Below are 12,478 nucleotides of genomic sequence, written 5' to 3'. Positions count from 1 at the left end.
GCCAACAGAGGGGTTTGAATTAAAATATTCCTTTCATGACCAAGAGACTTATTAACTAGAGCCCTAAGTTGATTTTCTTCAGAGAAAGGTGGTCAGGGATAGCCCCCTGTTAATGTCAGAAGAGTTGGTGAAAGGCATAATATAGTAAACAGTAGACAGACAGACTTTGGTTTCAGGGTAGATGCTCGAGCAGGTAGAGGGAGTCCCTAGAGTCCTGATCCGCCTTGCCTGTCAGGTCTCCTCCACATGACCTTGTCATGGGTGGGATCTCCTGTGCTGGCTCCCGGCAATGCATATCTCATGAAGTGGCTAGGAAGATGACATGAAACCATGAATGTCAAGCATGGTCCTTAGTATCCATTTTCATGATGTTCTTAGCAGTTTTTTCCTCCAAGTAGGCAAGGTTCTCCATCTTCTTAGATGTCCATACAGATCAGTTTGATTTTCCAATCAAGCTTCGAGGAAGAGATTGCAGTTGAATTCTATGTATTCTGAGAAGCTTCAAAGTCCACTCACCAAGGACACTAATTAACTCGAGATTTTGTTGAGACCTTTGTGTTTTTTTCAGACCTATTTTTGGCCTAAAGACCTAAACTTCGGCATGTCAGAGCATATATAATTAGGGACTCCCAGTCACCACTACATGCTAAGAAACTGAACTTTCCTGAGTACTTGGAGCCAGGAGAGAAGCATGAAGTGGCTTGTGCTCCTCGACCTGGTGGCCTTCTCAGATTGCAGAGTCATGTAAGTATGGAGACTGTAAGCCACATCATATTAATTTCTGCAATTTTTCTTTTCATCTGATTATTATATTCATCCATTTTAGAAGGGAATGGAATATTTCCTTGACAATCTTAAAGTTCAACCTTTACTTATTGAGAAGTACTTTTCTATAGGAACTGTGGGTCCCAGGGTCTTGGTGTAGATTTGCATAGCTGCACAACTCTTGGGGTCCAGTCATGTCATGACTTATTGAAATTGGAACTCCTTGCAATTGTTCAGTGCACAGTCAATGCAGATGTAGGTGTGGTCCTGTGGAATAGCACTTTTCTACATTTTATTTAGCATGTTCTCTTTGTTCCCTCTCTACTTCAGTGTGTATAAGTCTATGTCTGCATCTCTGTATCACTGTCATTTATCTCTCCATCTCTTTGGAAGGCTCTGAGTGTATTTCTCTCTGTGTTGTTTTCTTTTAATTTTTCATTTGACTCATCTTTCCTTCTCAAGCCTCTACATTTCTATAACTTGTTCCCTATCTCCTGGATTCTTTTTTCAACTATTTCTTCTCTTTCAACTTGGAGAAACATTGGGAGAGCTACTTATACACTGTTTTATATCTGACAAGCAGTGTGACCACAGCCAATTCACAAGCCTCTTGCATTTCTAATTCCTCCCTTGTAAAAAAGGATAGGAATCCCCCTTCTGCCTTCTTTCCTGAGATTCTATGAGAAGGATACAGTGGAATGGCAACAGCAATGATAGTGGCTGTCATTGTTGAGACTTCCTATTTATCAGACACCTTATATCCATCACTTCACTATCCCCAAGATATCCTATTTGGAGGGTTTGAATCATTACATTCCACTATTTTACCAAAGGGGAGACTGAGAACCCACATGGTCATATGGCTTACCCAGCATTACAGAACAGAATCTTTATTCAAACCTATGTCTTTGGGTTCAGCAATACGTGAACCATGAACTTTCAGATGTTCAAGCTGGTTTTAGAAAAGGCAGAGGAACCAGATTGCCAGCATCTGCTGGATTATGGAAAAAGCAAAAGAGTTCTAGAAAAACATCTATTTCTGCTTTATTGACTGCCAAATCCTTTGACTGTGTGGATCACAATAAACTGTGGAAAATTCTGAAAGAGATGGGAATACAAGACCACCTGAACTGCCTCTTGAGAAACCTATATGCAGGTCAGGAAGCAACAGTTAGAACTGGACAAGGAACAACAGACTGGTTCCAAATAGGAAAAGGAGTATGTCAAGGCTGTATATTGTCACCCTGATTATTTAACTTCTATGCAGAGTACATCATGAGAAACCCTGGGCTGGAAGAAGCACAGGCTGGAATCAAGATTGCCGGGAGAAATATCAATAAACTCAGATATGCAGATGACACCACCCTTATGGCAGAAAGTGTAGAGGAACTAAAAAGCCGCTTGATGAAGGTGAAAGTGGAGAGTGAAAAAGTTGGCTTAAAGCTCAGCATTCAGAAAATGAAGATCGTGGCATCTGGTCCTATCACCTCATGGGAAATAGATGGGGAAACAGTAGAGACAGTGTCAGACTTTATTTTGGGGGGGGCTCCAAAATCACTGCAGATGGTGACTGCAGCCTTGAAATTAAAAAATATTTACTCCTTTGAAGGAAAGTTATGACCAAACTAGATAGCATATTGAAAAGCAGAGACATTACTTTGCCAGCAAAGGTCCGTCTAGTCAAGGCTATGGTTTTTCCAGTGGTCATGTATGGATGTGAGAGTTGGACTGTGAAGAAAGCTGAGCACTGAAGAATTGATGCTTTTGAACTGTGGTGTTGGAGAAGACTCTTGAGAGTCCCTTGGACTACAAGGAGATCCAACCAGTCCATTCTGAAGGAGATGAGCCCTGGGATACCTTTGGAGGGAATGATGCTGAAGCTGAAACTCCAGTACTTTGGGCACCTGATGAGAAGAGTTGACTCATTGGAAAAGACTCTGATGCTGGGAGGGATTGGGGGCTGGAGGAGAAGGGGACAACAGAAGATGAGATGGCTGGATGACATCACTGACTCGATGGATGTGAGTCTGAGTGAACTCTGGGAGTTCGTGGTGGACAGGGAGGCCTGGCATGCTGCACTTAATGGGGTCGCAAATAGTCGGACACGAGTGAGCAACTGAACTGAAGTGATCCATAAAATTCTGATAATAAGGTGACTCATAAAAATGATTAGAAAATACACGGTGCCATTGCAATGACAGTTATACCTTGACAATGACACCTAATTGTAGCATATTATTTGTTTTCTTTGTCAAATGTTCAGTGAAAAAATACCTCTAAGGAAAGTGAAGACCATGAGAAATACCTTCAGTGAAAAAAACATGCTGAGCAATTTCCTCAAGGAACATGCTTACAGACTGTCTCAGATTTCTTCCTGTGGCTCAAATATAATTATTCACCCCTGAGGAACATCATGGATGTGAGTGTTTTGGGAGGATGGTGCTCCAAAGCACCCCCTGGTGCTCTAGCCTACCACTGGGGCTCAACTGGAGATGCCAGGTGGGAGGCTGGGGCTGGGGCTCCTGCAGGAGCAGAAGCACTGGGCCAAAGAGGCCCCACCCAGAGGAGATGGCACTATCATCCTCAACTCTTATCTTGGTGACTGGGCTCAGAAATTTCCAGGTGGCAGGTAAACATCCATTTCTGTGTCAAAGATGTGTCATTGGTTTGAGGGAGATGGTTCCTTCTGAGCAGAGGGAAATACGACCCACTACAGTTCTCTTGCCTGGAAAAACCCAAGAACAGAGAGGCCTGGTAGGCTGCAGTCCATGGGGTCGCTAAGAGTCGGACATGACTGAGTGACTTCACTTTCAATTTTCACTTTCCTGAATTGGAGAAGGGAATTGCAACCCACTCCAGTGTTCTTGCCTGGAGAACCTCAGGGATTGTGGAGCCTGGTGGGCTGCTGTCTATGGGGTTGCACAGAATCAGACACGACTGAAGCGACTCATCAAAGCAGCAGCAGCAGCAGCAATTCCTTCTGAACTAAGGGAGTGAACTAGTTACAGATGAAGAGTGAACCACCACTGATCAGAAGATAGAACCAACTGCAAAGCAATTGTGAATAATCAGGCAGAGGAATTCAGTTTCCACAGATGCAAGAACCACAACAGTAAAGTTATTGAACCCGTATTCCATGTAAGGCCATCAGAATCCAACACAGCGGTTACGGTTTTTCAACTATAAAAATGGCTTATTTTGTCTTCAAGAATGCCCATGCCAGCCTGAGCGATAGGCAAAGAGTAAATACATGTCAAATGAAAGGGTCACTTGTGTGGTGTTGATTGGATGTGATCTGAGTTTGGAGGGAGTGGCTGGGGTTGATCAAGAAGGACCTCCTGGATAAGGGGGTGAAAAGGCTGGGTTTGGAGAGACTACAGAGTTTCTCAAATGAAGGCAACAGGACTTCCCTGGGTGTCCAATGGTCCCGGATGCCCAGTGGTTATGCCTCTGAGCTTCCAATGCAGGAGGTACCACTTCAATGCCTGGTCATAGAATCAATATCCTGCATACAATGTAGCATAGGAAAAAAAAAAAATCAAATGCAAGCACCTCTGTGATCAAAGGCTGTGAGCTTCACAGTGGTTGGAAAGTGATCTCAAGAGATACATAGCACCCAGAGGGAGACATCAGTGTGGGAATAGAGGGTAGCCAGTTCTTCACTAATCTACTCCCTCCTTCTATCTGTAGATGCTCTACATGGGTAACATCACCAATGGAACACCCCCTCAGGAATTCCAGGTTATCTTTGACACAGGCTCATCTGACTTGTGGGTGCCCTCCCTCTTTTGCCCCAGTCCAGCCTGTTGTGAGTACAGACACCCTGTACCCGGACCATCCTTCACTTGCCCTGCCACCCTGTTTCCATCCTTGGCACCTGATGACACTCATCTCTTGTGTCTGCAGCTACACAAGTTAGGTTTAGACATTACAAGTCTTCCACCTTCCGGCCTACCCAAAACACCTTCTGGGTAGCCTATGGATCTGGGAGCATGAAGGGATTTATTACTTATGACACTGTTCGGGAAACATGTAAAGAGAAGCTGAGTCAGGACTGGCTATGGAGTGACCCCTGCTTGCAAAACAGGTGCGGGACCGTCTGTCAGGACCCTTCCTAGCCTAACTCCCATAGGTATTGACCATCTTATCCACAGGATCCTGTCCCTGGGGAGGCAGTGCCCATGGTGACACACAAGCAAACAGATTAGCTAACCCAGGGAGTGGGTTGAGGTGTGGACTTGCAGCTCCTCTGCCCATGAGCAGTTCAAGACTCATTTTGCTGGGAGCGAGAAAAGGGGAAAAAAATAAATCACCTACTTTTATATTCACAGACTGTTCCAGGTAGTTTCAGGTAATACTTGGTTTAATCCTGCAACAACCCCACACAGCAGGTGGTCTGATTAGCTCATGAGACATATGAGGAAACTGAAGTGCAGACAGCAAGGGCCTTGCTGAAGTCACACATGTGGTAAATGGTGGAGCTGGGTTGGGTTTTCAGGACTAAAATTGCTGTAGGGTGTTTAGGGACAGGATAAAAATGATCTGGGGATCCTTGGGGCAGTCAAGGGCTTCAGGTATCCATAGTGGAAACTGGAGGCCGGAGATGTCAAGGGGCCTGATAAATGAGTTCTCACTCTAGGGTGCCTTTGAGAGTCTAATAAAATGTATGGCCTGCCTCCCCAAAGTACTTGAGTAGTTCCCCCCCCCTCTCTTTATCTCTCATACACATTTGCACAAATACACACATATCCCCAAAAGTGAATTTCCCAGGCAGCAGTTTCATTGATACCTGCAAGAAAGACTATGTTTTTGGATTCTGTCTTCCTGGACAGATGCAGAATTCACAGTACCTTACAGAGAATTCACTCCATTCCTGTCATTAGGTCATAGTGTTGACAGAAAAGGCTACCTTGCTCTCGACTCATTTTGTCCACAAGGGGGCACTAATGGGTCCTGGCCTGACTCTTGGTTACCCCACCTGTACAGAAGCCACAAGGCCAATTTGACTCACTCAAGTGGTGTTTTTCAGAGGGGCAGATGTTTTAAAATTCACAGCCTCTCACAAATGAAACACAAATTTTCCTCCCAGCATGGTCTAACCGTTTGAGGTCCACCAAAAACACAGCCCAGCCTCAATTCTTCTCTGAGGATTTAATGGCAATGCACCCCAGCCCAGTCCTAGCCCCAATTCTTGTATCTGTAAGTGGGAACACCCTTCTTTCCCACAGATAAGGGACCTTGTAAGTACTGACTAGCTGTTCGGTCTAAGCGTTGTGGAATACGGGTCTGAGGGTGTACCTTTTGATGGCGTCTTGGGCATACCAGACCACCTGACCTGCCTCCTGAGAAACCTGTATGCAGGTCAGGAAGCAACAGTTAGAACAGGACATGGAGCAACAGACTGGTTCCAAATAGGAAAAGGAGTATGTCAAGGCTGTATATTGTCACCCTGCTTATTTAACTTCTATGCAGAGTACATCATGAGAAACCCTGGGCTGGAAGAAGCACAGGCTGGAATCAAGATTGCCGGGAGAAATACCAACAATCTCAGATATGCAGATGACACCACCCTTATGGCAGAAAGTGAAGAGGAACTAAAAAGCCTCTTGATGAAGGTGAAAGTGGAGAGTGAAAAAGTTGGCTTAAAGCTCAGCATTCAGAAAATGAAGATCGTGGCATCTGGTCCTATCACCTCATGGGAAATAGATGGGGAAACAGTAGAGACAGTGTCAGACTTTATTTTTTTGGGCTCCAAAATCACTGCAGCCATGAAATTAAAAGATGCTTACTCTTTGGAAGAAAAGTTATGACCGACCTAGATAGCATATTGAAAAGCAGAGACATTACTTTGCCAACAAAGGTCTGTCTAGTCAAGGCTATGGTTTTTCCAGTGGTCATGTATGGATGTGAGAGTTGGACTGTGAAGAAAGCTGAGTGCAGAAGAATGATGCTTTTGAACTGTGGTGTTGGAGAAGACTCTTGAGAGTCCCTTGGACTACAAGGAGATCCAACCAGTCCATTCTGAAGGAGATCAGCCCTGGGATATCTTTGGAGGGAATAATGCTGAAGCTGAAATTCCAGTACTTTTGCCACCTCATACAAAGAGTTGACTCATTGGAAAAGACTCTGATGCTGGGAGGGAATGGGGGTAGGAGGAGAAGGGGATGACAGAGGATGAGATGGCTGGATGGCAACACTGACTCGATGGATGTGAGTCTGAGTGAACTCCGGGAGTTGGTGATGGACAGGGAGGCCTGGCATGCTGTGATTCATGGGGTCGCAAAGAGTCAGACACGACTGAGCGACTGAACTGAACAGAACTGGGCTTGAACTACCCTCACATATATACGTCCCTGGAGCTATCCCCACCTTTGACAACCTGAAGAATCAAGGTGCCATTTCTGAGCCTGTTTTTGACTTCTACTTGAGCAAGTAAGTCTGAGATGGACACTCCCTTTCTCCAAATTAGCTATAAGATGCTTTCAGTTGCACAAAAATTATTGAACACTTGATAAAGAAGAATCCTGAGAGATAATCTAACCCAGGATAAATATAGCCCCAGGGCTGTACCTGGCTTCACCACTGGCCTTTATAAATAACATTTTATTGGAACACAACCCTACTCCTGGACTCAAGACCAGTAACTTGGTCTAGGGGGTTGAGCAAGGAGGAAGACTAATGGAAGGCCACTGGAAACAATTTGGAGGAAAAAGCAATATGATTTGCTTATGAATTTGATCAGGAAGGAAGGAGAAGGATGATGGATATCTTTCCTTCCTCATTTGTATTCCACTGGGAGCCCTGGCCAGCAACCCAATTTGCAAGAGCCAGTGAAAAATGAAAGTGTGGGACACAAAACAAACATGTGGGACCTCTTGTTCAAGAAATACGAGGCATTTCAAGACAGGGAGATTAGAGGTGGGGTCCCTTCTGAGTGTGGCGCCTTTTGAACAGTAGAGGTCATAGGCCAGCAGAGCGAAATCTGGGTGTCCTGAACCCACACCCTTAGAACTCCCAGGCTTTGATTTTCCTGAAAAATGACAAGCTGGACAAGAAGAAAACCAATATGCTTCAGCACTGTGTCCTCTGAGTGTGTCTGAGCACTCAGGTCGCAGGAGGTAGGGCATCTTCAGAAGATAGAGTGGGTGGAGCCAAGCCAGGTGACTCAGGTTCTAACCTGCTCTGTTCCACTCATTAGCCAGTAACCGACCTTGGTCTAGATCTCAATAGCTCCTAGCCTTGATTTCTGCATCTGTACATGGGGACCTTATTAGGGCCTTGATAGGTGGACCATCAGAGCTCTCAGACAGTGCTGTTGTTACTGTCCTCCAAGGATCCCCACTCTTTTCTCTCTACACATGCAGGCGAAAGGCAGTGAGGTGATGTTTAGTGGGGTGGATAAATCTTACTACCAGGGAGCGCTCAACTGGACACCATTGATCCAAACGGGCGACTAGAGTGTACACATGGACCAGTAAGCCTCTCCCTCTGAGGGTCAGCTCAAGTGATGCTCCTGCTACTGTACATGGACACAGGCAGACACACACAAATACATTCTCAGACACACAGTCACACAGACATATACACCACCCACAATGACACTGACACACAGACACATTGAAGCACACAAGCAGACACATATAAACATACACAGAGACACATATAAACATGCATAGCTAGTCAGAGACACACAAGCACTCACAGAGACACATACAAACACACATACAGACACAAATACAAACAAACACACAAGCAGATAGATATGCAAACAACCCATGGGTTCATAATCCCCAGGCCTTCTGACCAGGGCTCTACCAGGGTCCTAAAAGGGTCTGGAGAGGTCTGTGCAGCTGGGAGAGGATTGCACCCACTGCCCTGTGAGGCGTGGAGCATGGCTAGAGGACTCTACAGTGTGATGAACAGAGGATCAGGGAGAATTTCTCCAGCCTGAAGAGAGGTATAAGATGAGCAACTGTCCGGAGCTATCTTTGACCAAGGAAGTTCTCAGTACAGATAAATGTCAGATAAAAAACAGGGAAAGTCCTGAACAAATCACAAGAACTGGTCTCCTAAGGAAGCAACTACTAAGAAGTGTAGAGAGATTTGCTGGAGTCTTAAGATGTGAAAGCAACAACTAAAAAAGACACCCCAAGTTCATGGGCACACAGTGGGGCAGGGGCTACAACAGAATCAGGAAGGTGGAATCCAGGAGTGACCTGAGAACAAGAGGCATAATTGATAGGATTCTGTGTGATACCCTCAGACAAAAGCTGACCCGTCCTTTGGAGTTTATGTGGGCTAGTCATGTATTTCCTGGCCAGGGTCTCAGCGTCTGAGCTGGTTGTAGGAGTAGTGCTGGCAGACACCCCCTCCCAGAGGAGCCCCTCTCTCCCATCATAATGAGAATCAGCTGCCCTCTTGAATCTCAGTCTTCACTCTGTGATTGACCCGTTATTTGTTCCCAATCAGATACAGCGCTATGGATGTTTCTCATTCATTATTCTCACAGTCTTCATTCACTCACTAAACAGACAAGCCTTGGGTATCCACTGTGTGCCAGGCACTTTAAGGAGGCAATGAGGTAAAACTTGCCCTCCCATCTAAGAAGGCAGATGCACAGGAAACGAGACACACACATAGTGAATTGTGACTTTGGTACATGCTAGACATGAGGAAGTGTCTACAGAGACTGTCAGGAAAGGAGACTGATAATCAGTGGGGAAAAGACTTCCCTGAAACCATGACAATTAAGCTGGAATCTGGAAGATGAGAAGAAATTTGCTAGTCAAAGGGGAGGGTGCTCCTCTAGGAAGGAAGACCAGCTTGTGTCAACGGGCAAAAGAGCCTGGTGTATTCAAGTACTACATTCAAGAATGTCAAGGAAGGTGCTGTGTTGGGAGCAAAGGAAAAGAGGGCAAGAGACAAAGGGCTGTTTAGAAGACAGTCGGGAAGGGGGCATCTCTGGGTAAACTCAGAGGGGCCTTGATGCCTGCTTAGTCATACTGTGTCTCAGCATCTCCATGAAAAAAAAGGTTATTGCTTGTTCTGGTGGCTGTGAGCCCTTTGTGGATACTGGGATATCACTGATCCTTGGCCCAAGAAGACTGGTCAATAATATCCAGAAACTCATCAGCGCCACGCCAAGGGGTTCCAAGGTGAAGGGTCATGCCCCAGGGTCACTCCCAGTCTCCACACACAAGAAGCATCTCCAGGGCCAACCTCTTTCCCTCTGTCTCTAATAGCACTACGTTTCATGTTTTGTGGTCAGTACCCTGCCCTCTATTATCTTTACCATCAATGGTATCAACTACCCAGTCCCAGCTCAAGCCTACATCTTCAAGGTGAGGAGAGGACCCTGAGGGGTGGTTCTCAAATAGGAACTTGCAGGAACCCTTGGGCTGCTGCATGGAAGAGGGTGCCCTCTGCAGGCCATCTCACACTATTGCAGATGCTGCTGAGCCTTGGGGCTGACCAGAGACTCCCACAACATGAACCACTTGAGAGTAAATGGCTGTCTGGGACACTGATCATCCTGAAATAAATGTGGAGATACCACGCCATGCTGGCATGGTGGGAGTCACAAGGAGATGGGATCACTCAGTGTTCAAAGAGCTTCGGTTTAATCTGAACCCACAGGTGGATGAACCCAGAAGGTCAGCTCTAGCAGTCCTTTAAATAAGTCATGTGACAAGGAGAATGGCTGGGGACACTCCCAGTGTGCTGTCCCACCATAGGGATTAACAGTCTCCCTTCCCTTCTTGCAGTTTTCCCGGTTTAGATGATAAATTACATTGTCACCCTAGTTCTCGGATGCATCTTCCCCTTACTCTGGCCGGGTGCCCACTTTGTGAATTGGGATACCCGACCCCTCTGTGGGGAGGCTGGATGTTAATGTGAATAAAGGGTGCAAGGTGACTGCTCAGCCCTGGCACAGGGTGGAGGCTTCATGTCAGCTCCCTAGGGGAGTTCAGAGCTGGCTGATGGGCTCAAAGAAGACTTTGAGGAAGGGAGGGAATTTCAGGAATTCTAAAACTGCAAACTCATGGAGCCATATGGAGGGTCGCTTGGTTCTGGGCAAAACTGCACTGGATTTCATGCAAATGGCATCCCAAGGTGCTCTGCATTGAGGCACTGGGTACTTAATCTGGGTGATAAGGGCTACGGACTGACCTGTGGGGTTGGAAAACCAGAGTACATTACCCAACCAAGCCTGGAGTGGCCAAAGAGGGTGAGTATGGGCCAAAGGAGGCTTCCCAGAGTTTCTAAGTTAAATCTTCAATAACGTGTTGTGGGCACTGTTCTATTTAAGATGGATAACCAACAAAGGGTTACTGTGTAGAACGGGGAACTCCGGTTAATTATATGACAACCTGGATGGGAGGGGTATTTTTGCGACCAGGATACATGGATATATATGGTTGAGTCTGTTTACTGTCCCCCTGAAACTCAGAATATTGTTAATCAGCTATACTCCAATACAAAAAATAGATTTTTAATAAAGTACAGATTGTGGGGATGCAGGAGGAGAACGAGCATTCTCTGTAGAGAAAACAAGGAGCAGGGGTCAGAAGGAAATAAACAGGGAGAGAGGACAACTATGGACACTCTTTTTCTTTTCTAAAAATTTTATTGAAGTGTGGCTATACTTCAGTGTTGTGTTAAGATCTGCTGCACAGCAATGTGACTCAGTTATGCACATACAGAAATATATAATACTTTTCTTATTCTTTCTCATGTGGTTTATCACTGGATATTTAATATATTTCCTTATGCTCTACAGTAGGACTTTGTGGTTTATCATTCCTCTGTATCCCCAACTCCCAGTCCTCCCCTCCCCCATACCCTCCCTCATGACAACCTCATGTCAGGCCTTATTTGGTTGTGGATGAACTCTCATATCCCCTGCTAATGAGAAAATCCCTTGATATTTACTAAAAGAGGGAAATAAAACCAGGAATTTTTTATTGCTGAGTCTGTATATTTGTGTGAGTCACAGGTAAGGGCTCAGGCTGACTGGTGTGTGTCTCTGACTCTCCCAGGATTCTAGAGGCCACTGCTATACCACCTTTAAAGGGAATACAGTGAGGACATCTACAGAGACCTGGATGCTGGGTGACGTCTTCCAGAGGCTGTATTTCTCAGTCTTTGATCGAGGAAATGACAGGATTGGCCTGGCACGGGCAGTGTAAATGCTGGGAGTGGTTCAGGAATCAGTAAGGCCTCTCCTAACATACACTCACTCACCCTTTGAGCACTCCTTCCCAGGATGCAGGTGAACTGTATTTGGTGGTCTGCACACCCTATTCTCAATAAAGAATAAAGTGTTTTACTCGTAATGGTGCTGAAACAAATGGGTGCCTCTGTTTGTGTCTGGGAGGTGTACAGTGTTCGGGAAGGATCTAGAACCAAGTCTGAGTCACAGTTGAGAGGAGCCCACTTCCGACTGGCTTCCAGGAAATGGGAGACTCATTAAAATGATTCTGGGAATCCAGGACACAAGACTCAGAAGCACACATGATTGTCAATTTCCTCCAGAACTACATGACTGAAGCTGGGGAGAGGCAGCCCCAAAGAAAGCAACTGGGAGATAGTCTAGGCCATGGAATGGTTTGTGATGACCCACCAACTGCACCACCTCCTCAATCAGAGGAATTATAAGGGGTAATGAAATAAACTCTCTTCATCCCATCTCAAGGGATCTTATCACTGGGCT

At 45.7% G+C, this 12,478-nt stretch overlaps 1 pseudogene; it reads left to right on the top strand.

The window, feature by feature from the left end:
• The first annotated feature begins 691 nt into the window (after positions 1 to 691).
• On the top strand, positions 692 to 11,954 carry LOC784242 (pregnancy-associated glycoprotein 1-like; annotated as a pseudogene).
• Positions 11,955 to 12,478: the final 524 nt, after the last annotated feature.

Source organism: Bos taurus, chromosome 29 (assembly GCF_002263795.3).
Source record: "Bos taurus isolate L1 Dominette 01449 registration number 42190680 breed Hereford chromosome 29, ARS-UCD2.0, whole genome shotgun sequence".
Taxonomy (NCBI): domain Eukaryota; kingdom Metazoa; phylum Chordata; class Mammalia; order Artiodactyla; family Bovidae; genus Bos; species Bos taurus.
The sequence above is the reverse complement of the archived record's forward strand: the minus strand, read 5'-3'. Positions and strand labels throughout refer to the sequence as shown.